At 44.7% G+C, this 24,864-nt stretch overlaps 1 protein-coding gene and 1 non-coding gene across 2 annotated transcripts in view; both read right to left on the bottom strand.

Annotated features, from left to right (window-relative positions):
• LOC126259850 (high-affinity choline transporter 1) overlaps positions 1-24,864 on the bottom strand; it is a 357,917-nt gene that overhangs the window by 216,028 nt on the left and 117,025 nt on the right. The window lies entirely within an intron of this gene.
• Positions 11,790-11,863, bottom strand: Trnas-cga (transfer RNA serine (anticodon CGA)). Its single transcript has one exon. It is a non-coding gene; the product is annotated as a tRNA-Ser (tRNA).

The following is a 24,864-nucleotide window of genomic DNA, read 5'->3' as shown; positions in this document are numbered from 1 at the left end:
ATATCAAATATCTTAGTAAATGAAAAGTACTCTACTACTAAGCCTGCTGCCGGCCGGAGTGGCCGAGCGGTTCTAGGCGCTACAGTTTGGAACCGCGCGACCGCTCCGGTCACAGGTTCGAATCCTGCCTCGGGCATGGATGTGTGTGATGTCCTTAGGTTAGTTAGGTTTAAGTAGTTCTAAGATCTAGGGGACTGATGACCAAAGTAGTTAAGTCCCATAGTGCTCAGAGCCATTTGAACTAAGCCCGGCCGGCTAGCCGTGCGGTCAAACGCACTGCTTCCCTAGCGGGAAGGCGTGCCGGTCCCCGGCACGAACCCGCCCGGCGGATTAGTGTCGAGGTCCGGAGTGCCGGCCAGTCTGTGGATGTGTTTTGAGGTGGTTTTGCAACTGCCTCGGCGAATGCGGGCTGGTTCCCCTTATTCCGCCTCAGTTACACTATGTCGGCGATTGCTGCGCAAACACTGTCTCCACGTCCGCGTACACCATAATTACTCTACCACGCAAACATTGGGGTTACACTCGTCTGGAATGAGACACTCCCAGGGGGCTCCACTGGGGTCCGAACCACACAATAACCCTATGTTCGGCGTGGGGTGGCGGTGGGGTGGGTGAACAGCAGTATCCTGATGTATACCACTGAGGCTCCGGCGGGGACGGAGCCTCTCCATCGTTTCTAGGCCCCCAGTTCAATACACACATACATACATACTATACTGATTATGTTCTAATGCAATAATTTATTCCGGTTAACCAGTTTTCGTCTTACATGTGATCACCATTGCCTTTTAAGCAAAAACCGGTTAAGCTGAATAAATTATTTCTTTTAGAACGTAATCAAAATAGCCCTTTTCATTTATTATTATGTTGTTCTACCAAAAAGCTACGGGAGAATCAATTAACATCAGATAAATTAATTTTAACTCATTTCTTTTCCTAAGTTATCATTTAGGGTGGCACATTTGGATGCTATGTTTTTGGCAACGCTCGATTATTTTTAGCGTATTCACTGCATCGTGAAGTGGCCGTCACCTTGATTAGTGTGAAGACCACAGAGCATTTATTAAGCACGGGACTTTTGCCTTGGCTTTCTATATCTGGCGAACTGACTCACAGCAACGTACTGCTGAACACAAGCTACACCATAGCTACGTATTTCCAGTAATGAAACTAACGATTAATCACAGGAAACTTAGCTAGACCGCACCGGGGATAGAACCCTGCACATTTGGAGTTCTAGTCCGTCATTTAATCGCTCGACCACAAACTTTCAAGAGGTGTACCGAGGATTCATCGAGATAAACGAGTAACCTTTGGAATAAGTCGTAGACCTCCCTTATCCGTATAGGAAGTAGTAGTTAAACCCCAGATAATAAATGATACATAATTGCACTATACGAGATCAACACATTAACAAAAGTTCTACTTAGCATATACAGCACCGAAACACCCATCATCTTGATGTAAGCGATGTGCGACATTCAGACCCTAAGTCATACTTGGTCATCTGTTTCTTCCAGAAACAAGTGCCGAAGGAAAATGTAAACTTCTACAGCGGCGTAGGGTGTATTCGCTTCAAGTCTTGCACGGGGCGATGGCGTGAGAATGAGTTGAATCTGGCCTAGAGGCGTGGACCCGCCCCTGGAGGCTGTCCACTCCATCCGCCTCAGCCACGCCCCCAGAGCGCCCCGCCCCCTGCTGCTGGCACAATGCCCGAGGTTTCAGAGCGCTGCCCTCGCACTGATTTTCCTTCATTACCCACTCACTACCACTTCACTCTGACAACGGCTTTTTCTGGCTGCGGTGACACACTTCCCTATGAACTCACTCCATTGCAAGATCGTTGTGATCCTCTGCGCTAACCCTTTGGAGTTATCACTTTTAACACCTGCTAACATTACTTTACATCACATTAAATTCAGTAAAACCAGAATATTGATAAATGATAAACTTCCGTTTGCGCGTGTTCCAGTGTTTTATGTAAGAGCCAATGCAAGATCCGCCACTCTTCCTTTTACACTGATAGGAAAAAAATCGCTCACCAAGAAGGAGTTTTCCGACACAATCGAAAGTTGGTCAGCGTGTTTATACATCTGAACGATAATGTATATTCAAATTTCACGCCAGTCACATAAGAGCGGCGCTTGTAGCGTCACTGTGAGGATGCAAATAGGGTTTGCTTGAAATACTTCCTGTAACGGTCGTAAGCAATGGTTAACTTTGAGATTGGACGTAGTGAGCTCGGGGTAGTCAAGAATGCTTTTAAGGCGACAAAGACGCCATTATCAACATCTCACGAGGTCGTGTAATAGGGCTACGAGAAGTGGTATTGCAGAATGGCTTGGCAGGAATGAGTCACTGTACAGACTGCTGGAAGAGGTACGGTCTCAAGAAGATCGTGCGCTGGACAGCCACGCGGTGCTACCAAGAGGGAAGACCATCGTGTTCGGCATGTGGCTCTGGCACAGAGTACTGCATCTGCAGCAGCAACTTGAGCAGCAGTTGGCGCCACAGTGACACAACGAACTGTTACAAATCGGCTGCTTCAAGGAGAATTGTGACCCAGACGTCCTGTAGTGCGCATTCAACTGACCCAAAACCACCGCCATTTGCGACTTCAGTGGTGCCAAGCGGGAGCGCATTGGAGAGCAGGGTGAAAGTCTGTTGCGTTTTCTGATAAAAGCTGGTGCCTGTTACGTAGAGTGAGGCCAGTTGAGGGCCCGCAAGCAATCTGTCTGCGTGCTACACGCACTAGACCTACATCTGGAGTTACGGTCTGGGATGTGATTTCGTATGACAGCAGAAGCGCTCCCGTGGTTCTCCCACGCGCCCTGACTGCAAATTTGTACGTCAGTCTTGTGATTCGATCTGTTGTGCTGCCATTCATGAACAGCAATCCAGGGGGTTTTTCCAACTGGATAACGCTCGCCAACAAACCGCTCTTGTAGCCCAACATGCCCTACAGACATTTTGCTTGGCCTGCTCGGTCACCAGACCTGTCTCCAGTCGAGCACGTATGGGACATCATCGAACGACAGCTCTAGTATCATCCACAAATACCCTTACCAGTCTCTATACCAACCGACCACGTGCAACGCGCAAGTAACTGTGGCCCACAAATTTACATCCTGCATCTGTACAGCGCAATGCATCCATTCAACATTTTGGCGGTCACACCGGTTATTGATGAGCTGTGGTGCCATTGAATTAGTGGGCAGTTCTGTCTGGCATCACTGAATCAGGTGTAGTATCTACTATTCCTCTCGCGGCCCCAATTACAATACCTGTGAGCAAAACTTGGTATCTGTGGGTTGAGTCCTTAGAAGGTTTTCGCTTGCCGATATATATACGGGATTCGCTGGCCCGAGAGAAAGGCACGAAGTTTGGGGATTGGCGGGAGCGTCGCGACAAGAGGTGGTCACGAGGTCCGAGCGGAGCGAACATACCAGATTACTTCACCGGGGTCAGCATCGACTACAAGCATATTATTTTCTGGTTTGTACCCGACCCTCAAGTTTTACTCGGTCGGCTCTTTGGTCGTAGATACAGGCTGTAGTATTGTTCTAAGGCACAAGTTGTCCTTTGAAAATTTGTCCCGCCATTATATGGCCTTTTCCTTTCTGGTTTGTACCCGATCATTAATAGCCGCGCGATCCCGTAGGAACTTACCACAAATTTCCAAATTTCCGATCATTAATGTTCTAATTACTCAGCTCTTGGTCATAAATACAGCCGGAACAATTGTACTAAGGCACAGGTTCCCATTAAAAAAAAGAGGGACCTTGTGGATAGATTTAGATGTTAACCGGTTCAATTGTTTGATTGTAATTGCATTTCTCAGTCATTAGTTAAAAACTGAATAACCTGTTGTACTAAGCTGCTTGTCCCTGTGTTGGAAAGATCCGGTCATTGTTTGTGTATTTTAGCTGTATCTTGTGGTTCCGTCGAGTGAGTTATCTTGTAATATGTGTTCACAACTTACGTTTTAAGAGATTCGTTCAGAGCGATCTTAATAACTGACAATCAGTTTAACATTGAAAATATTAACAGCCAACTGTCACCAGGGCTTTAGTCAATTGTCACAAGGGACGGTTTGGGATCTAGTCGCACCTTGGTTCCCGATTGAAATTAAGAGGTTGGTTGCTTTGAAGTAAGCCTTATCATTATATTGTTTGCTAATCTGTTTAACCTTTAAGCACAGGTGCGCATCTTAACCCCGAACTTTTCAACATTCAGCTTTCAAATTAAAAGTTAAGTCAATTATTTTTTTAGTAATTGAATCACTCTTGACATCAATGGTGCTTATATAATTTTCATGTGTTGCAGCAGGGCATTTAATAAGACAGACTGTGTCCAGCGCGGCAGTAAACATCGCTGTTTCACCCACAACGGGCAGGTTGCAGGTTCAAATGGTTCAAATGGTTCGGAGCACAATGGGACTTAACTGCTGAGGCCATCAGTCCCCTAGAACTTAGAACTACTGAAACCTAACTAACCTAAGGACATCCCACACATCCATGCCCGAGGTAGGATTCGAACCTGCGACCGTAGCGGTCGCGCGGTTCAAGAGCAGGCTGCAGGTCCGGCCGTGTTGTAATCATTGCCATATTTTGCAATACAGCACTTCAGATTTCTTTAGCAAAGATTGAAAGCTTATTCAACTTAACGTTTAAGGTCAAAAGAATTTTGCAAATTTGTTCACTTTGTAAAAGAAAATTTTGTGGTTAAATACTTCGATTATCTGTAAAACACAGTTTACATATTGTTAAATAAACAGGTTGCGTGAAAAGAAAGTTATATTTGTGGGTCCTCCCTTCCACGTTTTCCATAATTCCAGTAAGTGCCACGTGTAAGTTGATGCACTAGTATTGGTGCCATTTCCAATGGTTTATCTCGCATTTACTTCAGCCTGTGATCTTGCAATGTTAATCACTTACATATGTTACGTAGACAAATGTATTCCCGAAATTTCATTACTCTAAATTAACTACCTATTGGTGCGGCGATTTTTTTCTGTCAGTTTATATGTAACATATGTGTGCCATGTATTGTGACCCATAGTAACAGGCATACGGAATAAGAATAAATCATAAAAGAAACAGCTTTACCGCCCAGCTAGTGTAATGGGTAGAGGTCTGCGTTAGAATACTCGAGTTCGCGTGTTTCACTCCGAGTCTAGGTGTAATTTATTTTTTTAATTTCGTACAGTTTCACAATGTAATCTGGTGTCTGGCATCTTAATCGGTACATAACAATTACAGGCACTGTACAAAGTATACGCAATTATTTAGCATTAACACAGAAATAAGAGTACAGCGTTTTCCTCATGTCACTTTTAAATATGTATTTTGACTTTCATCGTTTTCTCTGTTCTCTTCCATGCTCTACGCTCGTACGTGCCTTTCGTCCCATTGTCAGCATTGTTCCCCTTTTTTTTCATTATACTCCATGCCCCGAAAGGAAAAAAGGAAAAACAAGGACTACACTTCTCCTTGGTCTGTGTTTGCTTGTTTAATACTAGGTGGTTCCCATGCAATTTTGCAAATCACTAGCCACATCGCCTACGTTGCACTATTTCGCTCTACTTCAACAAACTACGTTCGCAGTCAGTTTCCGATACAGCAAGTGCCATTGATTCTATCGCTTAGTATCATTATCGTGCTTGCAGCTTTCATGTCCATTATATTTCTTTAGGACTTTATGTCACCAGCATGGATAAAAACCCGCTTCACACGTATGAGGAGACTACAAAAAATAAATTACACAATATTTTTGCAGACCAATCAAGTTTTATTAGATCCTGCACACTCCTTCACAGTGACACAGATGCATGACACCGTTTGTCAGCATATTTACCAAGTCTCTGCAAACAAATGTTCAATTCCTCGACGATAGAAACATACGCCTTGGGCACGGAGACAGTCGAGAATAGCTCTGTAAACGTCCTTATCGTTGGAAAATCCCTTCTCTCCATATGGTCTTTCTCATGGTACAAGACCTGCAGTGCATGGTGGATCACTATCATCCACGTCCATGCGTTACGATTTCTCTACAGTTGTATGCGACACTACATTTGATTCATACACCGCTAGAATTTTACTGTGAATCTGCTTACGATTTAGACGTTTTGTCCAAAAGAGTCATACTGTCCCGTCTGCGAAGGACATTCTGAAACTAAGTGGCCGGCCGAAGTGGCCGTGCGGTTAAAGGCGCTGCAGTCTGGAACCGCAAGACCGCTACGGTCGCAGGTTCGAATCCTGCCTCGGGCATGGATGTTTGTGATGTCCTTAGGTTAGTTAGGTTTAACTAGTTCTAAGTTCTAGGGGACTAATGACCTCAGCAGTTGAGTCCCATAGTGCTCAGAGCCATTTGAACCATTTTTTTGAAAATAAGTGTGGTCATTGTTTTTCAGGCGGAAGCTTTGTTTCCAAAACCAAATACACCATGGCATCATGAATTATACACCTAGCACTACTTCCGACACCGTCGCCAGCGAAATTGAACCTTTTGTCGTAGAGTTCCATCAGTTTGAAGAAACCAGTTTGGTAAAACTCGGTGTGCTGCGATGCAAGGGATTGTCGCAAAGCCTGCTCTACCTCAGCATTGATTTGGAAGTGACGTCGTGAGAGTGTGGCTTTCCATGCAGGTAACAGGTGAAATTTCGATGGAGCGATATCGGTGTGCTAGGTTGTGTGACCCAGCCTCTCTCGCCCGAAGCGACGAATCTGATACTGTGTGAGCCTTGCTGTGTGTGGTTTTGCGTTGTCGTCCAATAGCACAACACCTTCGCTCAACAGTTCTGGCCTCTTTCTTCGAATGGCAAACCAAATTTTGATGAGGATGTTGCAGTACCGTGTCGCACTGATGGTCTCTTACTGAAGGATATCAAGGAGAATCACACCTTTCGCCGCCCAGAACACTGTGATCAGAACCATTCTTGCAGAGGGTGACCCTTTGATTTTTTTTTCTCTCTGGTAAACTGGTATGCTTCCAAGTCACTGAGGTAGCCTTGGGTTCTGAACGGGAACTGATTTTTCTCTCGCACGTAGCGCATCAAGCGATCAAGGTTTATTCCCATTCTTGCACTTTTGTGATCCCGGATCAGGTTTCTCGGCACCCATCTTGCAGGCACTGTGGACATCATTTCCAGCTTCGTATTTCTAGGACTAAAAGAAATTAAGGGTAAACGCAACACATTAGGAGGAAACGAGAACCGCAGTGGCCCGGGATGCCACGCGAGACCAATGGCAGTGCGGCCTGCGAGTAGAAAGCGCAGCGCTATCTGCCGTGGCTGGGCGCCAGACACTGGTAGTGCGGCGCTAATGGCGTGGCCCTGTCTCCAATGTGGCTGATACCGCGACACCGACCGTTGTCGAGGCGAGCCGCTCTTATCTCGCCTGTGTACGCTCTCCTCGCTGTCTCAAGGGAAACGCTAGGAAACCACTACATTAGTCATTTGAATACTGTCGGATGTGGCTAACAAACTGTTCACTAATCAAGCTTTTACCAAAGAACGTGACCATTTCTGATCATCTATAGCGGTCGCATAAATTTCAGAACCGTCTTCCGAAGAAAGGTGAAAAGATAAACATTTATACAAAAATTTTCCTTCAAGCCCTGTACAATGGTTCCACTCATACCTTACATCTCACCAACAGTGTGTAATGGTACGAACAAAAAGATCACAATGGAAGGATGTAATATCAGGGGTTCCACAAGGATCAGTATTGTGCCCATTACTCTTTTCATTCTATGTTAGTGATGCATCAACTATTACCTCTCACTGAAAATGTCACCGATACGCTGACGACATCGTGTTATATGTAAGTCTAGATCCAACAAGCCCGTGCGCAGCCATCCAGCACGTACATGTCAATTTACGTGCCCAGTCAAAGTGAGCACAGAGCATAGGTTTGGAACTTGACCCATCTAAAATGCAAGCGATCTTAGTCACTCACAAAAGACTTTTTACCACTTAGTTCTTAGAGTCTCTTGCACCATTAATCCTAAATGGTACACAAACAACCTTTTCTCATTCTTCCGCAAAGAACTTGGGATAATTCTGGGTCATCACTTTGACTGGACTGAACACACAACTGTAGTCTGTAAGAATATGTTAGCTACACTTCAGTCACCACAGAAATATAAAAAAGTATTTCTTCTCGAGCTTAAAAAGAAACTTGCAGAGACGCTTATACTCTCCATACTTGACGATTCTGACGCCATTCTCCAATAAATTTTGTACTACAGCTCACTCACACTGGAACTGACGATGAATGCTTGTTTACGCTACATTTATGACGCACGCGTTTTCAACCATATCGCACCAGCCTACGAACAATTGTCATGGCCACCTGCCGATAAGCGTAGAGACTGTCGTACGTTATGTTTGCTCTATCGTATTCTCAATCAATGCACTCCCTCTTATTTGTCTTCAACTCTTACTCTACTACCACAATAGCACAGCAGAAATACTCGTCCTCAATAAAATAAAATTCTCTCTGTACCATCACATAACACGGCCGTATTCTCTAGATCATTTTCTGTACCAGAAATCCGATTTGGGACAATTTTTTCTCAGAATCCTCAAAATATCGGAGAAATTAAATCCCTTCCAAACTTCGAAAGACAGCTAATGGTCCACCTTCTATCACAATAGCCATCACATCCACTTTCTGTGCAGGTCATTCTCGTCAGCCCCTCCCGCCATAACAGTTCCCTACCCCTTGTCGGCAGAGTTCTGTACTTATATCAGTTTCTTCCTAACAGTCACTGTCACTGCCATTTCAGTCTTCTCCTCTTTCTTTGTCCATTCCGCTTCTGATAAGACTAAAAGTGGTTTCAAATGTGATGAGCTAATGTATATCATCGTAAATGTCCCTTACCATTATCATTATTAGCGTCAGTTAATATTTTTAGTATTATTGTTGTTATTATTGGGAGTGCTTTGTAATATCTTTGGTATGTTTTATACCTGGTCAGACGTAAGAGGGAGTGATTTCTGGTCAGGTTAAGTAAGCAATAAACAAACAAATAAAAGCCCTATTTTGAGATGACAGTCCTTCGCACGCCTATGAGATGATAATGAGATGCATGACGAACATCTTAGGAAGAAGGGCCACTTCCGATCATGAAGTTAGGCTTATGTGGAAACCTGAAAAGTCGATGTACACGATTTCACCATTACTGCTGTACCACCCTGAGACATAATGAACCGCACAAGGAATTATCATCGACAAGACAGCTATTGTAATCAGCAAATGTCATTCGCGTCATCTGCTCACAAAATCGCACAGTACAGACACTTTGATGGGGTGTATATGGTATACGTTTACCGTTTGGCTGGTGATAACAGACGAGCAGGCTGCTAACCCAACAGGAAAGATTTCTGTTACGTACTCTACACCACTATATGTTTGCAAAACTCTGTCACCATCAGATGAATTAAAAAGTTTTGCTACGAAGTAATCCGCCCAGACCGTACAGTATGAGTACTCACGAGCTCTAAATACTTTTCTTCCGAAACAGTTACAGTAGCGTAGCCATCAGACAACTACTCTATACATGTGTTCCGTGAGTGGTTGCCCACAGATTCTACACTCAACTATGGATTTCCAACGAATACCCCATCTACCGGCGAAGCACAATACAATAGTGAAGACGCTAACAGCCATTTTGGTAGGATGCAAACAAGCGCTGTATCACTCAAGAATTCCATCAGTCTCGGGTTTGTGTTAACGTGTGAAGAACGATTCCTGGTATCAACTGATAGTTTCACGCTCCATTTTAAACCACAGGTCAAGTATTCCTAAACATCTTATGCAACGTACCACATTTGGTTGAAACAGACTGAAAGCCATCAAGTAAAACACTTCCCTAAGGAAGTGTTGTAGTACCTCTGCCGTTTCTAATCAATATAAACGATTTAGGAGACAATTTGAGCAGGCCTCTTCCGTTTCTTGGAGATGATGCTGTCATTTACCGTCTAGTAAATTCTTCAGAAGATCAAAAACAACTTCAAAATGATTTAGACAAGTTAACTGTATAGTGCAAAAAGTGGCAATTGATCCTAAATCCCTTAAATTTCGGTTACATGATAAATCACACGAATCTAAAGGCTGTCAGTTCAACTAAATATCTATGAATTACAATTACAGACAACTTAAATTGTAAAACTGTCGCAGATAACGTTGTGGGGAAAGCAAACCAGAGACTGCGGTTTATTTATTTATTTATTTATTTATTGTTGATAGAACAGTTACAGGATACAACTGATGTACTGAAGAGACTGCCTACACTACGCTTTCTCATCCTCTGCTAAGAAAGGGCAGCTCGTTTTGTATATTGACAAATAAGGAAAAAAGTGTCATGGATCTGATAAGTGAATTGGGGGTGGCACATATTAAAACAAAGGCGTTTTTTGTTGCAGCGAGATCTTTTCCCGAAATTTCAATTTCCAACTTTCGCTTCTGCAAGCAAAAAAGTTTTGTTGACACAGTGAAATGATCATTGCAATAAAATAAGAGAAATCAGAGCTCGCACGGTAAGATTGGTGTTCGTTTTTACTACGCGTTGTTAAAAATTGGAACGGTCGAGAAATAGTCTGGAAGTGATTCGATGAACCCACTGCCAGGCTCTTTAAGCGCCTACCAGCGATACGGGCCGCAGATTGTGAAATCAGCTGGCGTAAGCCACTCTGAAAATGAGCAGACTGCTATGGTGCGGCCCTTCGGAACGAGCATCGAGAACGTCGTTACTCTGCTGTTCTCATGCTTCCGTCAAAAGTGGCTGAAGGACGCTGGGATCACAGTGACCGGAAGTGAGTTGGACTTCCACGCCTCGTTACAGAACACGGAGATCAGAGGCTCAGCCGCTCTGTAAACTAGGACAAGCGGTCAGTGGCAGATCTGACGACGCAGTACAACGCTGAAACGAGAACACAATGTCAAACCCTGTATTCACCAACTGAATTAACGTCTTGTAAACACATTACTTACCATAATTATTGTTAACAAAATCATGCCATTGTGCATGTAATAGCCTTGCGCCCATCAGGTGTGACAACTAATCCATAGCTGTCATGGGGCCTTCGATTACCACCACAGATATCCCAGCTGAAAGTAAACCAGAGTATAATACTGCTCCCACCTGCCTGTGTTCCTGGCACGGTGCATGTTTCGAACAATCGTTCACCTAGATGATGACATATCCGGACGAGCATCGACTCCGTGTAACAAGAAATGTGATACATTAAACCGAGCGGTATGTTCCATTGATCAATGGTACAATCTCGATGATCCCGCTGTCATTGCAGTCGTAATTGACGATGTTGTTGGGTCAACATGGGAACACGCGGGGGGTCATCTGCTGTGGAGCCCCGTGTTCAACACAGTGCATTCAAAGGTGTGCTTCAAAACATTTGTACTTACACCAGCATTGTACTGTGTGTCTCATCTGTCACAGATCGCCATCAGTCCTCCACTTTAACATGTTCATGCCGGCGTCTACTAACGGTGGCTCACGTTAAATCCTCGCATCGAGCAGCGCGTACCGTAAGTGGTTCACGCTCGAATCTACAAATTAGGCCACCAGCAGAACACTAACGTATAATGTAGTACCTTCCAGCCAGAAGTGGCAACAGCTGTGAATACAACGATAGAGATTTCCATGCAAATGAGATTTCACTAGTTTGTGATTAATCTAGTGTAACATTATTTTACCTGAATGAGATTTTCACTCTGCAGCGGAGTGTGCGCTGATATGAAACTTCCTGGCAGATTAAAACTGTATGCACCGACCGAGACTCGAACTCGGGACCTTTGCCTTTCGCGGGCAAGTGCTCTACCATCTGAGCTACCGAAGCACGATTCACGCCCGGTCCTCACAGCTTTACTTCTGCCAGTATCTCGCCTCCTACCTTCCAAACTTTACAGAAGCTCTCCTGCGAACCTTGCAGAACTAGCACTCCTGAAAGAAAGGATATTGCGGAGACACGGCTTAGCCACAGCCTGGGGGATGTTTCCAGGTTCGCAGGAGAGCTTCTGTAAAGTTTGGAAGGTAGGAGACGAGATACTGGGAGAAGTAAAGCTGTGAGGACCGGGCGTGAGTCGTGCTTCGGTAGCTTAGTTGGTAGAGCACTTGCCCGCGAAAGGCAAAGGTCCCGAGTTCGAGTCTCGGTCGAGAACACAGTTTTAATCTGCCAGGAAGTTTCATTATTTTACCTGACCTCCCGCTTCTCTAAAAGACTTTTCTTAATCCGCTTTCAAAATAAAAGGTCAGTATATCAAAATAGCAACATACAGCCTTTCAATACAACCACCACCGGTGCACGGCGAGAAATGGGAAAAGCAGCGCCTCCAGACAAAGGGAAGCACGAATATGCGTGCCGCCCCACAGCAATAACACAATTCTCAGCACCAGCGTGAATGTACCAAAGAGCTGGAAAGGCTCCTCTGACCCACCACTTTGAAAGTAGCACAGATGTCTACAATTTTAATAAGAACAGCTAAATTTGTATTTTTGGCAGATAAACCTGAAGATGCGTCTATACTGACGTGAAACCGCTAGTTGCGAGTAAAGCACCTTCATACAGCTATACGGCTTTTGGAAACACCTCATCATTCTTGACTTTATGATTGTTGTAATTTTTATGATAATTTGAACGGTTATTAGGTGTTAAGTGTTGTTATTGTTATTCATATTCAAAGTGTTTTAGCATAATAATTATCATAAAATACATCATATATTCTGTTGTAATAATAGTAATAGTTTGTTTATAACAGTGAGCTTCACATTGCTTTAGCATTACGTCCAAAAATTGCAATTCAAAAAAATCCTTTAAAAAGTATAAAGAAGCACTTGTGTCATGAAATTAATTTAAGAACCACAACAGCAACAAACTCCCACAATTTTGATAACGTCATAATTTAACAATATAAAACTGATGTCTGCTTCCTCAATTATCAGTATTTAACTAAGGATTCAGACCGTGAACACCGGACTGCAAACTATGTTCGAATGTGTAAATGAGAGGAATGTCGTTTCTTTCTGTAGGTTCTGGCTACTTTAGGTAAGTCAGCCTTTCGGTGACTTATCTTAGGTAATAGCATTTCCCATTCTGTCTTGCTTTACTCAATTATCTGTGGTATGCCGATTCTACCAATGGACTCATGAATCGTGTCGGATCTGTTGTTAAGAGCAGATACAGTCCATCTGTGAACGCTTGCCTTTATCTGGCTGGAATGTTACCAGTCAAGCACATCCACAAGAGCAAGAATCATTGAAGCAACTGCACAGTATCTCGTGTTTAACGTAGCTTGTAAGTTCTAAGTTCTAGAAATTTCTAAACGTTCTGTGAAGTTTTGAGATTAATATGTGTCAAAATATAAACACTTTTGTGGCACTCATTTGCGGCACGTATTCTCGATAGAATGACCCTCCCAATGACCCGTCGCTTATTTACTTCCCTTACTGCGAAACATGTGCGCCTACTCAGGCAGCAACCAACAACAAAGGCGGGTTATGTGGGCAACGACCTCGCAGGGGACAGCTCTTCAGACAACAGACAACCGATGGCAGCACTTTGCCCGGCCATCCAGGTAGCAACACAAGTGTCACCGGTGATCCTGGAGCCATGGTGTTTTTCTCCGTTTAAATCTTGTGACCGAAAGTAGTACCTAATATCCTGGCACCCAGCCTAGATTTAGGCCAGCAGCTGGGCTATGCTCGAACAGTTCACTCAGAGTGAGTTTCCTGGGGCAGGCACCGATTACGAAAGCATTCTCGCTGTGACGACGATGCTGTGCACGTCGGCCTTCACCTCCAGGAACTGTCAGCGGTGGACTTACTTCATTCATACTCTATACCGGGAAGACGTGGTCACTGACACTGTGACCAGCAATTGGACTTTGCCGTAAATGACCTTGTTTTTCATCAGCACTTAACCTTTTGTACATCTCTTCAGGAATTTTGTTTTTCGACAGCGGCCCCAACGTTCCAGCAGTTCGACAAGGAGGTCGAGCCTTGTGCAAACTATATCGCGCACATAGAACAACGCTTCTTAGCCCACAGTATCACAAGTGATACCTGGCAGCATACCTTCTTTCTGGCATACACAGGTCCAGACATTTAGCACCCACTGCAACAACTTAACCTTGGAGTGTAACTCCACACTCTGCCTTATGATACATTGAAGCCCAGTCTGTTACAATAGTTTGATTCCTAGGCGCTAATGGACAGGTTTACCTTGAATGGATCGCCTGAATCCAAGGGATTTTTCGATATGCTGTTCCTAGTGTAGTAATCCTCAGTTAAGCAATCATATGCGGCGTCCTTGGTCTGGGATATATTTCTAGTACGCACCCCCTATGAAGGACTGTGCATGAATCTCCTCAAATTGAAAGACCCTTCCTTAGAAACAGGTCTCCCCATTATCAGACCATTTGTACAGTCCGTCCTACGCCCTACCCTCAGCCCCAATCACGCCACCATCCAGGTCGGATTCACACAATGCAGCTAAAGACTTAGCACCCGGAAACCACTCTCAACAGCTCCCTTTCTGCAGGCAACGTTTTATTAGTCAACAGAGACACCAGTGCCACTACCAGCCCAATAAGTTCACTTGTGTGTGTCCTACATCCAATCTTCATAGTAGCACTCAAGAACGTGGCTATCGAGCTGCAGACAGGCATGATTTCCTCTGTGATTGTCATAGACTGGAAATCTTATTATCGTATCTTTCGATACTCCACTGCAGAGTTACAGCAATATCATCATTAATGTAAACGGCCAATTTACAGTTCACTTTCAGTACCATTGCATGGCCTCACAGCCAGGATTTTGGTCGTCGAAGCTCCTGAAGCCATCAGTCTCCTTAGCCTTGATATGTTCAAGGATCTTGGCTTAGTAATCCACGACTCTGCCACCACCGTCAAATCGTTGGGCGCCAACCCCTACCTAAAAGATCTCTTTTCCAAGTCCTCAGTGTTCATACAATCCCACTGAGCTGTCAAAGATTTAGAGCCGCCAGTGACACCAATGTTCTTCGAAGACAGATATTCCCTTCGTGCTCACAGAAAAACTTTGGCTAAAGATACAGTCGTCACAAGGTGAGAGTATTCTCACTCCCATTCCCAGCTGGCAACTGGCCACCCCAGTCGTCATCGCAGGAAAACCAAATGGCACATTCTGAGTCTGCAGGGACTTCAAGACGACCGTTAATGTCTACTCTGTCATAGATGCTGATCCTATTCCTAAGGTAGGGCATTATGACCCACCTCACAGGTGGCAAAGTTTTAGCCAAGACTGATTCCTGTGATGTGTATCTGCTGCTTCCATTGGCCAAGGATTCCTGGTGCTCCTTAGTGATTAATACTGTTTTTGCACTGTTTCAGTGTAATAGACTTCTGTTTGGCCTTGCTAGTGTCCTGAGCATTTTTCAGCACTACCATGGGCAGTTCATTCACAATGTGCCAGGCATGGCAGGCTATCTGTATGACATGCTCGTCACAGGCAAAAACACACAGGACTTGGCTAACAATCTGCAGTGTTCTATGTTCCCAAACAGACCAACCTCAAATGCTATAAAGACAAGTGCTGTTTGTTTCTCAGCAGGTGAAATACTTCGCTCAAATTTTTAGTGTGTCAGGCATCTGCTCTACCCCACAGTGTCACATCTGCTGTGCAGCGAGCTACTTTAATTTTAAGAATTAACTGTATTTTTCTTACTTGTCACTTCTTCATCCGTGTGTTTTTGCTTTTAGGAAGCTTTAATTGTCGAGTGCTAGTAACAGTGTTCCATAGATTTCGTGTTTGTTTTGAATGCAGTCAGAGAGAGTCCCTTTAGTCAACCACAGTGCCAGTAGTGCTAGTGTTTGTTTTAAATACAGTCCAGAGACAGGTAGTGCTATTTTCATTGTTTTCTACAAGAAGTGTCCAGTAACCGCAGTTTAGTCAACTATCAGCCGTCTTTAGTGAATTAGCAGTCTAGTTAAAAGTTGATTAACTCTCTACAGTAAATTGATTTCTTAGGATGGATAGAATGTGTGACTGCTGTGTACGGACGCAGGAGGAGCTGGCCACTGTTCGCGAACAGTTGATCGTGTTGATGGCCGCGGTCAGCCGTCTTCAGGCTACTGCCTCGGAGTGTAGCGGCAGTGGGGAGTCTGGTGCGTCGCAAAGTACACCCCAGGTGTTACATGCTTCACCCACTGTCCCTGCTGTCGAAATATCTCCGCGGGTACCGGGCGCGGTTGGGCCACCCTCTCCCCAAGGGGAGTGGCGGGTTCAGCGGCGTTCGCGGCGCACGAGGCGGAGGGTCAATGTCGAGGCTGGCCGTGTGGCATCGCCCGCTCTGCCTGTGAGTGGACATGTGGCCGCCCCTTCAGCAAGGTCCGAGCAGGCACACGGGGGGAGGGGTTTACTAGTGATTGGGAGCTCCAACGTTAGGCGGGTGATGGAGCCCCTTAGGGAAATAGCAGAAAGGTCGGGGAAGAAGGCCAGTGTTCACTCTGTCTGCTTGCCGAAGGGTCTCATCCGAGATGTGGAGGAGGCCCTGCCGGCGGCGATAGAGAGCACTGGGTGCACCCACTGCAAATTGTTGCTCATGTCGGCACCAATGACTCCTGCCGTTTGGGTTCAGAGGTCATCCTCAGTTCATACAGGCGGTTGACGGAGTTGATATAGGCGGAAAGCCTCGCTCGCGGGGTGGAATCTGAGCTAACTATTTGTAGTATCGTTCCCAGAACCGATCGCGGTCCTCTGGTTTGGAGCCGAGTGGAAGGCTTAAACCAGAGGCTCAGACGATTCTGCGGAGATCTGGGGTGCAAATTTCTCGACCTCCGCTACCGGGTGGAGAAATGTAGGGTCCCCCTGAATAGGTCAGGCGTGCACTACACGCAGGAAGCGGCTACAAGGGTAGCGGAGTACGTGTGGAGTGCACATGTGGGCATTTTAGGTTAGAGAATTCCCTCCCTAGGCCCGACAAAACGCCTCCTGAGACGCGGCAAGGTAGGAGAAGGCAAAATGCAACAGGGAATAACTATATTAATCTACTAATAGTAAACTGCAGGAGCGTCTATAGAAAGGTGCCAGTACTGCTGTCATTAATAAACGGTCACAATGCCCACATAGTACTAGGGACAGAAAGTTGGCTGAAACCAGATGCAAACAGTAATGAAATTCTAAACTCAGATTGGAATGTATACCGCAGAGACAGGCTGGACAGTGAAGGGGGAGGCGTGTTTATAGCGATAAGAAGCGCAATAGTATCGAAGGAAATTGACGGAGATCCGTAATGTGAAATAATTTGGGTGAAGGTCACGGTTAAAGCAGGCTCAGACATAGTAATTGGATGTCTCTATAGGCCCCCTGGCTCGGCAGCTGTTGTGGCTGAGCACCTGAAGGATAACTTGGAAAATATTTCGAGTAGATTTCCCCACCATGTTATAGTTCTGGGTGGAGATTTTAATTTGCCGGATATAGGCTGGGAGACTCAAACGTTCATAACGGGTGGCAGGGACAAAGAATCCAGTGAATTTTTTAAAGTGATTTATCTGAAAACTACCTTGAGCAGTTTAACAGAGAACCGACTCGTGGCGATAATGTATTTGACCTTCTGGTGACAAACAGACCCGAACTATTTGAAACAGTTAACGCAGAACAGGGAATCAGCGATCATAAAGCGGTTACTACATCGATGATTTCAGCCGTAAACAGAAATATTAAAAAAGGTAGGAAGATTTTTCTGTTTAGAACAAGTGACAAAAAGCAGATTTCAGAGTACCTAATGGCTCAACACAAAAGTTTTGTCTCAAGTACAGATAGTGTTGAGCATCAGTGGACAAAGTTCAAAACCATCGTACAATATGTGTTAGATGAGTATGTGCCAAGCAAGATCGTAAGAGATGGAAAAGAGCCACCGTGGTACAACAACCGAGTTAGAAAACTGCTGCGGAAGCAAAGGGAACTTCACAGCAAACATAAACATAGCCTAAGCCTTGCAGACAAACAAAAATTACGCGAAGCGAAATGTAGTGTGACGAGGGCTATGTGAGAGGCGTTCAATGAATTCGAAAGTAAAGTTCTGTGTACTGACTTGGCAGAAAATCCTAAGAAATTTTGGTCTTATGTCAAAGCGGTAGGTGGATCAAAACAAAATGTCCAGACACTCTGTGACCAAAATGGTACTGAAACAGAGGATAACAGACTGAAGGCCGAAATACTAAATGTCTTTCTCCAAAGCTGTTTCACAGAGGAAGACTGCACTGTAGTTCCTTCTCTAGATTGTCGCACAGATGACAAAATGGTAGATATCGAAATAGACGACAGAGGATAGAGAAACAATTAAAATCGCTCAAAAGAGGAAAGGCCTCTGGACCTGATGGGATAGCAGTTCGATTTTACACAGAGTACGCGAAGGAACTTGCACCCTTCTTGCAGCGGTGTACCGTAGGTCTCTAGAAGAGCGTAGCGTTCCAAAGGATTGGAAAAGGGCACAGGTCATCCCCGTTTTCAAGAAGGGACGTCGAACAGATGTGCAGAACTATAGACCTATATCTCTAACGTCGATCAGTTGTAGAATTTTGGAACACGTATTATGTTCGAGTATAATGACTTTTCTGGAGACTAGAAATCTACTCTGTAGGAATCAGCATGGGTTTCGAAAAAGACGATCGTGTGAAACCCAGCTCGCGCTATTCGTCCACGAGACTCAGAGGGCCATAGACACGGGTTCCCAGGTAGATGCCGTGTTTCTTGACTTACGCAAGGCGTTCGTTACAGTTCCCCACAGTCGTTTAATGAACAAAGTAAGAGCATATGGACTATCAGACCAATTGTGTGATTGGATTGAAGAGTTCCTAGATAACAGAACGCAGCATGTCATTCTCAATGGAGAGAAGTCTTCCGAAGTAAGAGTGATTTCAGGTGTGCCGCAGGAGAGTGTCGTAGGACCGTTGCTATTCACATTATACATAAATGACCTTGTGGATGACATCGGAAGTTAAGTGAGTCTTTTTGCGGATGATGCTGTGGTATATCGAGAGGTTGTAACAATGGAAAATTTTACTGAAATGCTGGAGGATCTGCAGCGAATTGACGCATGGCGCAGGGAATTGCAATTCAATCTCAATGTAGACAAGTGTAATGTGCTGCGAATACATACGTAGAAAGAAAGATCCCTTATTTTTTTAGCTACAATATAGCAGGTCAGCAACTGGAAGCAGTTAATTCCATAAATTATCTGGGAGTACGCATTAGGAGTGATTTAAAATGGAATGATCATATAAAGTTGATCGTCGGTAAAGCAGATGCCAGACTGAGATTCATTGGAAGAATCCTAAGGAAATGCAATCCGAAAACAAAGGAAGTAGGTTACAGTACGCTTGTTCGCCCACTGCTTGAATACTGCTCAGCAGTGTGGGATCCGTACCAGATAGGGTTGATAGAAGAGATAGAGAAGATCCAACGGAGAGCAGCGGGCTTCGTTACAGGATCATTTAGTAATCGCGAAAGCGTTACGGAGATGATAGATCAACTCCAGTGGAAGACGCTGCAGGAGAGACGTTCAATAGCTCGGTACGGGCTTTCGTTGAAGTTTCGAGAACATACCTTCACCGAGAAGTCAAGCAGTATATTGCTTCCTCCTACGTATATCTCGCGAAGAGACCATGAGGGTAAAATCAGAGAGATTAGAGCCCACACAGCGGCATACCGACAATCCTTCTTTCCACGAACAATACGAGACTGGAATAGAAGGGAGAACCGATAGAGGTACTCAATGTACCCTCCGCCACACACCGTCAGGTGGCTTGCAGAGTATGGATGTAGATGTAAATGTAGAGACAGTGCAAAAAATTTCCGCCCTCACCAACACCAGCCAGCTGAAATCAACGTATTGGCAGTTTAGTTGTCACCATAAATTTATTCCACATGAGGCAGCCGTAACAGGACCATTGTACGACGTGAAAACGTTCGCTGTCAGTGAACCCCAGCATTAGATAAAGCCTTCCAGGACTTAAAACAATCATTCTGTTCCCCACATGCCTCACAATATACAACACCATCAGGCTCCTAATATTAGCAACTGATGCATCGGACTATGGTTTGTGAGCAATCCTTTCACATGTGATTGATGGTATGGAGCGAATGATTGTATTTGTGTCTAAGACTCTCTCTGCTCCACGGTGAAGTCGCAATCAGAGAGGAAAAGAATCCTATAGCAATCATATTTGGCATAAAAATGTTTTATGACTATGTCTACGAGCGTCATTGCCCACTGTTCATGGACGACAAGCCCTTAGTCCCTCTCTTGAATGTGCCAGCAAGTATTCCAATCCAAGTAGCACGCTGCCTTCAGTGCTGTGCTCTGTTTATTTCAAGATACAATTATAACATTCAGTACTGCTGAGCAAGCCAACATACTAATGCTGACCTCCTCTCGCATCTGCCCCTAGACTAGGACCCTACCTGGAGTCTGTTGCCATCTGGACGTAGCCACCAAGGTAGTCATTGTCAGTCCTCCATTGAACACCAAGGTCATCGTGTTGCACACCCCCTTGGACCCATGCTCCTCAAGCTGCTCTGTCAAGTGCACTGTGGTTGTCCACCAGACTGCAAGCAGTTGGGATACCAAGAGGGCCAGGAATACTGGTACCACTGGAAGATCTCTTCAGCCTCAACAATGTACTCCTGCTCCAGAGGGAAAATGGCCCGCCAAGGTCGTGATCCTGGTGGCCCTCCACTAGTGGATCTTGCCTCTCTTGCACATCAGGCACTGGGGCATTCTGCTCAATAAGTGTCTGTTACCCTTCCTCCAACAGGTCTACTGGTAGGGCACAGACATGGTGATCACCCAGATGGTTACCTCCTGCTCTACCTGCCATACAAGCAGGCCACCCCTCCATATGTTTTCCTTGGCCAGACTGTTCTGATCACTGGTCCCCATTGCACCTGGATTTTGTGAGTATCTCCCTGGGATACTCCTGGTTAACTGCTTCCAGAAATAATGCCCTCAGATAATGGCCCTCAATTCATTTCTGCAAATGTTTCCATGATTTGAGAATTAAATGGCATAGCACTGATACATACTGCACCCTTCTACCCTTTTTCTAATGGTCTATCCAAACGTTTCGTCTATACCTTTTAATTCAGCTGTCCAAACTCCAGCGTCATCACCCTTTGGACGAGGCCCTTACGCTCTTTCTGGCTTCTTATCGTTTCACTCTCCAGGACAAGTCAATCTCAGCAGAAAAACTCCACAGCCGACCACATCAGTTGTAATTATCTACCATACGCTGACCCATCCCCTCAAAGTCCATATTTTACCGTTTCTCTCTCCAAGATCTGATGTGGACCCTTTTCTTCTCCAAAGGCCACCAGCATTGGTTTCCTGTGGTTGTTTCGAATCTTATGGTCTGGGCCATGGCCAGTATGGCACTTCAGTATGGTACAGTGTGCTGGAAGCACATTAATCAATTGCTGTCTTGCCATGGTCTGCTTCCTGGGTCAATTAGTCTACCATCATCCGTTGTTCCAATGGCAACGTCCTCCACAATACCCATCTCGGACACCAACAGCCCATTTTAGCTCCACTCTGCAGCCAGCTCTGTGGAGGCGCCCTCAGTTGCTCCACACTACAACAGCACAAATGCTGATGAAGGTAGAGACCTCAGTCCCTCTCCAGCCAGCTTCCCTGGCCACCAGCTGGGACCCAGCCCCTTCTACAGATGGCAAGACATGCTACATCTGTTCACAGGAGGAGGGGAGGAGGAAGGAATGCTATGTTGAAACTTTCCACCCAACGGGACAGCCCGGGACAACCGTTCAGCTGACAGACCTTCGTCTGGTCACCTAGTGGCAACACAAGTATCGCCAGAGGTCACTGGTCCCATGGACCATTTCTCCTCTGTCGCAGCATGACTGAAAGTAGAACCTGCAGTATCGTGGTGGATTTTGGAACTGTCAAGTTACTCTGATGTTTTCAGGCCTTCAGCCTTCAGATATAAAGTTTCGATATTCAGGAAGTATCTTGTTTTCAGTTGTTGTATTCAAAACTAATTCCCATCAGAGAAGACCGTTTATCGGCGTTACAATAACTTCACACGAGTTTCATATCTGCGTGTTTTTCCTGTGCCATCTTTAGTGGGTACTTCATCGAGCCTGAAGCGCCACCATGTAGAGAACGAGAGAAAATGAAAAATGGGGAGAGAGTTTTCTGTTCATTCTGCACAAACTTTCTTGATAAATGATTTTTCTTAATACCAGCTACACGAAACGTAATATAGACCTTTTTGAAGAAAAGTGTCACACATTTCTCCAGGATGTAGTATTGGTCAGTACTAGAAGGGAGAGTTCCTATAATAATACGTACAGAAACCAGTATCTATTGTTATACTGGTCGTTTTATTTGTGGCAAGTAACGTGTAGTATGCGCTGGTACAAAAAGGGATCTCTGTAAACAGCATAGTAAATTATCACAATGAACACTTGTGGACAAATGCAAATTCGCGAGAATTCGTGGGGACGACAGATTAGGATCACTTCAGCATCAGTGTATGGGCAAGAATTGTCGGTGGCAGACTCATGAGAGCTTACACTTTACGGAACAGATTAACATGTGCTGTATATCATCGATTTACCAGCTCTATCGGAGAACGTTAATCTTTCAGAAAGCCAACGACTGTGGTTTATGCTCAACGGCCAATTGGCCTATTTCCTTCTCATCAGGCGCTTGTATTTCACCGCAAAGTTTCATGAGCGTTTAAATGGTCGAGATATTCCGGTATCATGAGCTCCCTGTTCACCGGATCTCAATCCGTTGGGTTCCTGGCTATGAAGACATTTAAAGGCACTAGGGTATGCGTAACCTATAGACATTGTGAATACGTCACGAGAGTATGTGACCAACACATGTGTCGCCATCTGAATGGAGCTACGAGTGCTTAAAAGAATGCGTCATTCAGTGTGAGGAAGAGTTGAAAGATGTGTAAGGATGTGCGGAAGAAACAAGCAGCACTATCCGTAGTGACTACTTCTACGTAACACTCAGATGGGAACGTGAGGACAGATTGACCCGTATCTCGGTGTTGGTTTCCAGTCATACCGTAACAGCAACATTCATGCAGCACAGGATTGAACAATACTGCGCATTCAGTTACTGTAATGCCTTGCCTGCAGTTATGACAAATCATTTCAATCTTCTTCCGTCTAGCCTTTTTTGCTGACACATAAGTTTATACGAAAGACAGTTATTTGCGTGTTCTATGCGCAAAGTTCTCATACTTTTTTCTGACCTTACCACAGGGGTTTCAGCACGCTATTTCCAACTGTTAGTATTTAGACAAAATATCGTACAAAGGAACTGACGCTAACTTCGAGGATCAGTTCTTTCAAGACAACGCTCTAATAAGACGTGAAGGAGTAACATTGGATTTAACTATAAACGGGCGAATCCTATTTGAGAAACGAAATGTATTTAGTTATGTAATAACCGAATGTTGACATGTGAAAATAACCGAACAACCTCAAGAAAAGATTGTTTGCTGGATCTATAAAGGAAAATAAAGAATTCAGATGGCTCACAACTTTAGGCAGAAGATCGTTTCACACATACGTATGGCGGTTTGCCTACGAAGCGGACGGCATGGGCGTTCGTATCAGATGCCTCTAAAACATTTCAGAGACGGGACTAAAGGTTAGAGCTTAACTTTGGACCCTTTAGCGATGGGAGCTCGGTTGAACAAGGAAAGGGGCAGCAAACCATGTGGAACGAATAATATCGACATTTGGTTAACTGATTTACGTGGAGTGAAGAACACCCAGCTTCGGAGGATAAGGTGTACGGTCGAAACCGATGCTTCCCACACACTGTTCTAATGACTCAATTACTCCGCAGCTTTTCTCGGTAACACCATTACCGTTAATTTGCCTTTGCCCTTCCCAGTTCTGAGTAAAAGCATGTGCATCGAGAAATGGTCGATACACCACACTCCAAACCTAAAGAAAAAAAAGTAGGAAAAGAATCTAGACAGAATGAGACTGCGGTAACGTTCTACCTGATTGCAACAGTTTGGATCACAAACGATGACGGTGGAGCTCAGGTTTCTTCTACCCGAATACGTCATGCTCTATTCGATAGCCAATGAGAGGTTAGTAGTGTTCTGAGCGATGTACTATGAATGTGGTAGACAATGCGAGAATTAAATGCGATCGTAGAAAGTAATTTGGTGAAATTTTATTCCGTATGTTGTAAGTTCTCATGGCTAATGGTGGTAGCAAGCGACAAATTCTAAACAAGCGAGTGAGAGAGACAATTTGCGGGGTACAGGCTTTCTTCAAGCGCAAAGCACGAGTATGCTGGAACCGGCAACAATGCAATCTCCGTCCTTTCTCGAATTGCCCGAACCTCCATCGCTTCTGGATCGGACCATAGCAGCAGTTTAATGCTTAGTGCCAGAACAACAAAAGGTACCAATCGACTGGAAAACACGCGAGTAATATCATTTTCAAGACTGGTATGGGCCGATGGAGCCACATCGCGTACGTCAACCAGTCGCTGATATAACGAAGAGCGGCGTGTTTCGTCATTTAAAAGGACGGAATATTATGGTTTAACAATGTTTTTCCACATAAGGTGCCACGCCCACAAATTTATTAGAAGATATTTCCATTTTCTGCCTTGGATGTTTTACAAACACATTAATTTATTTTACACAGTTAGATGATTTCGGCCGTGTGCCATTTCCAAGCGCTTGCTAGTAACACCTAAGTATGTGTGACTTTCAATATTTAACAGTTGCCATTGTATGCTCGAACGAGAACAACGTTATTCTCATTCATCTCTACTACGCCAACAGCTCTCTTTTA

This window comes from Schistocerca nitens, chromosome 1 (assembly GCF_023898315.1).
Source record: "Schistocerca nitens isolate TAMUIC-IGC-003100 chromosome 1, iqSchNite1.1, whole genome shotgun sequence".
In the NCBI taxonomy this organism is placed as follows: domain Eukaryota; kingdom Metazoa; phylum Arthropoda; class Insecta; order Orthoptera; family Acrididae; genus Schistocerca; species Schistocerca nitens.
This window is presented reverse-complemented; position numbering and strand designations above follow the sequence as displayed.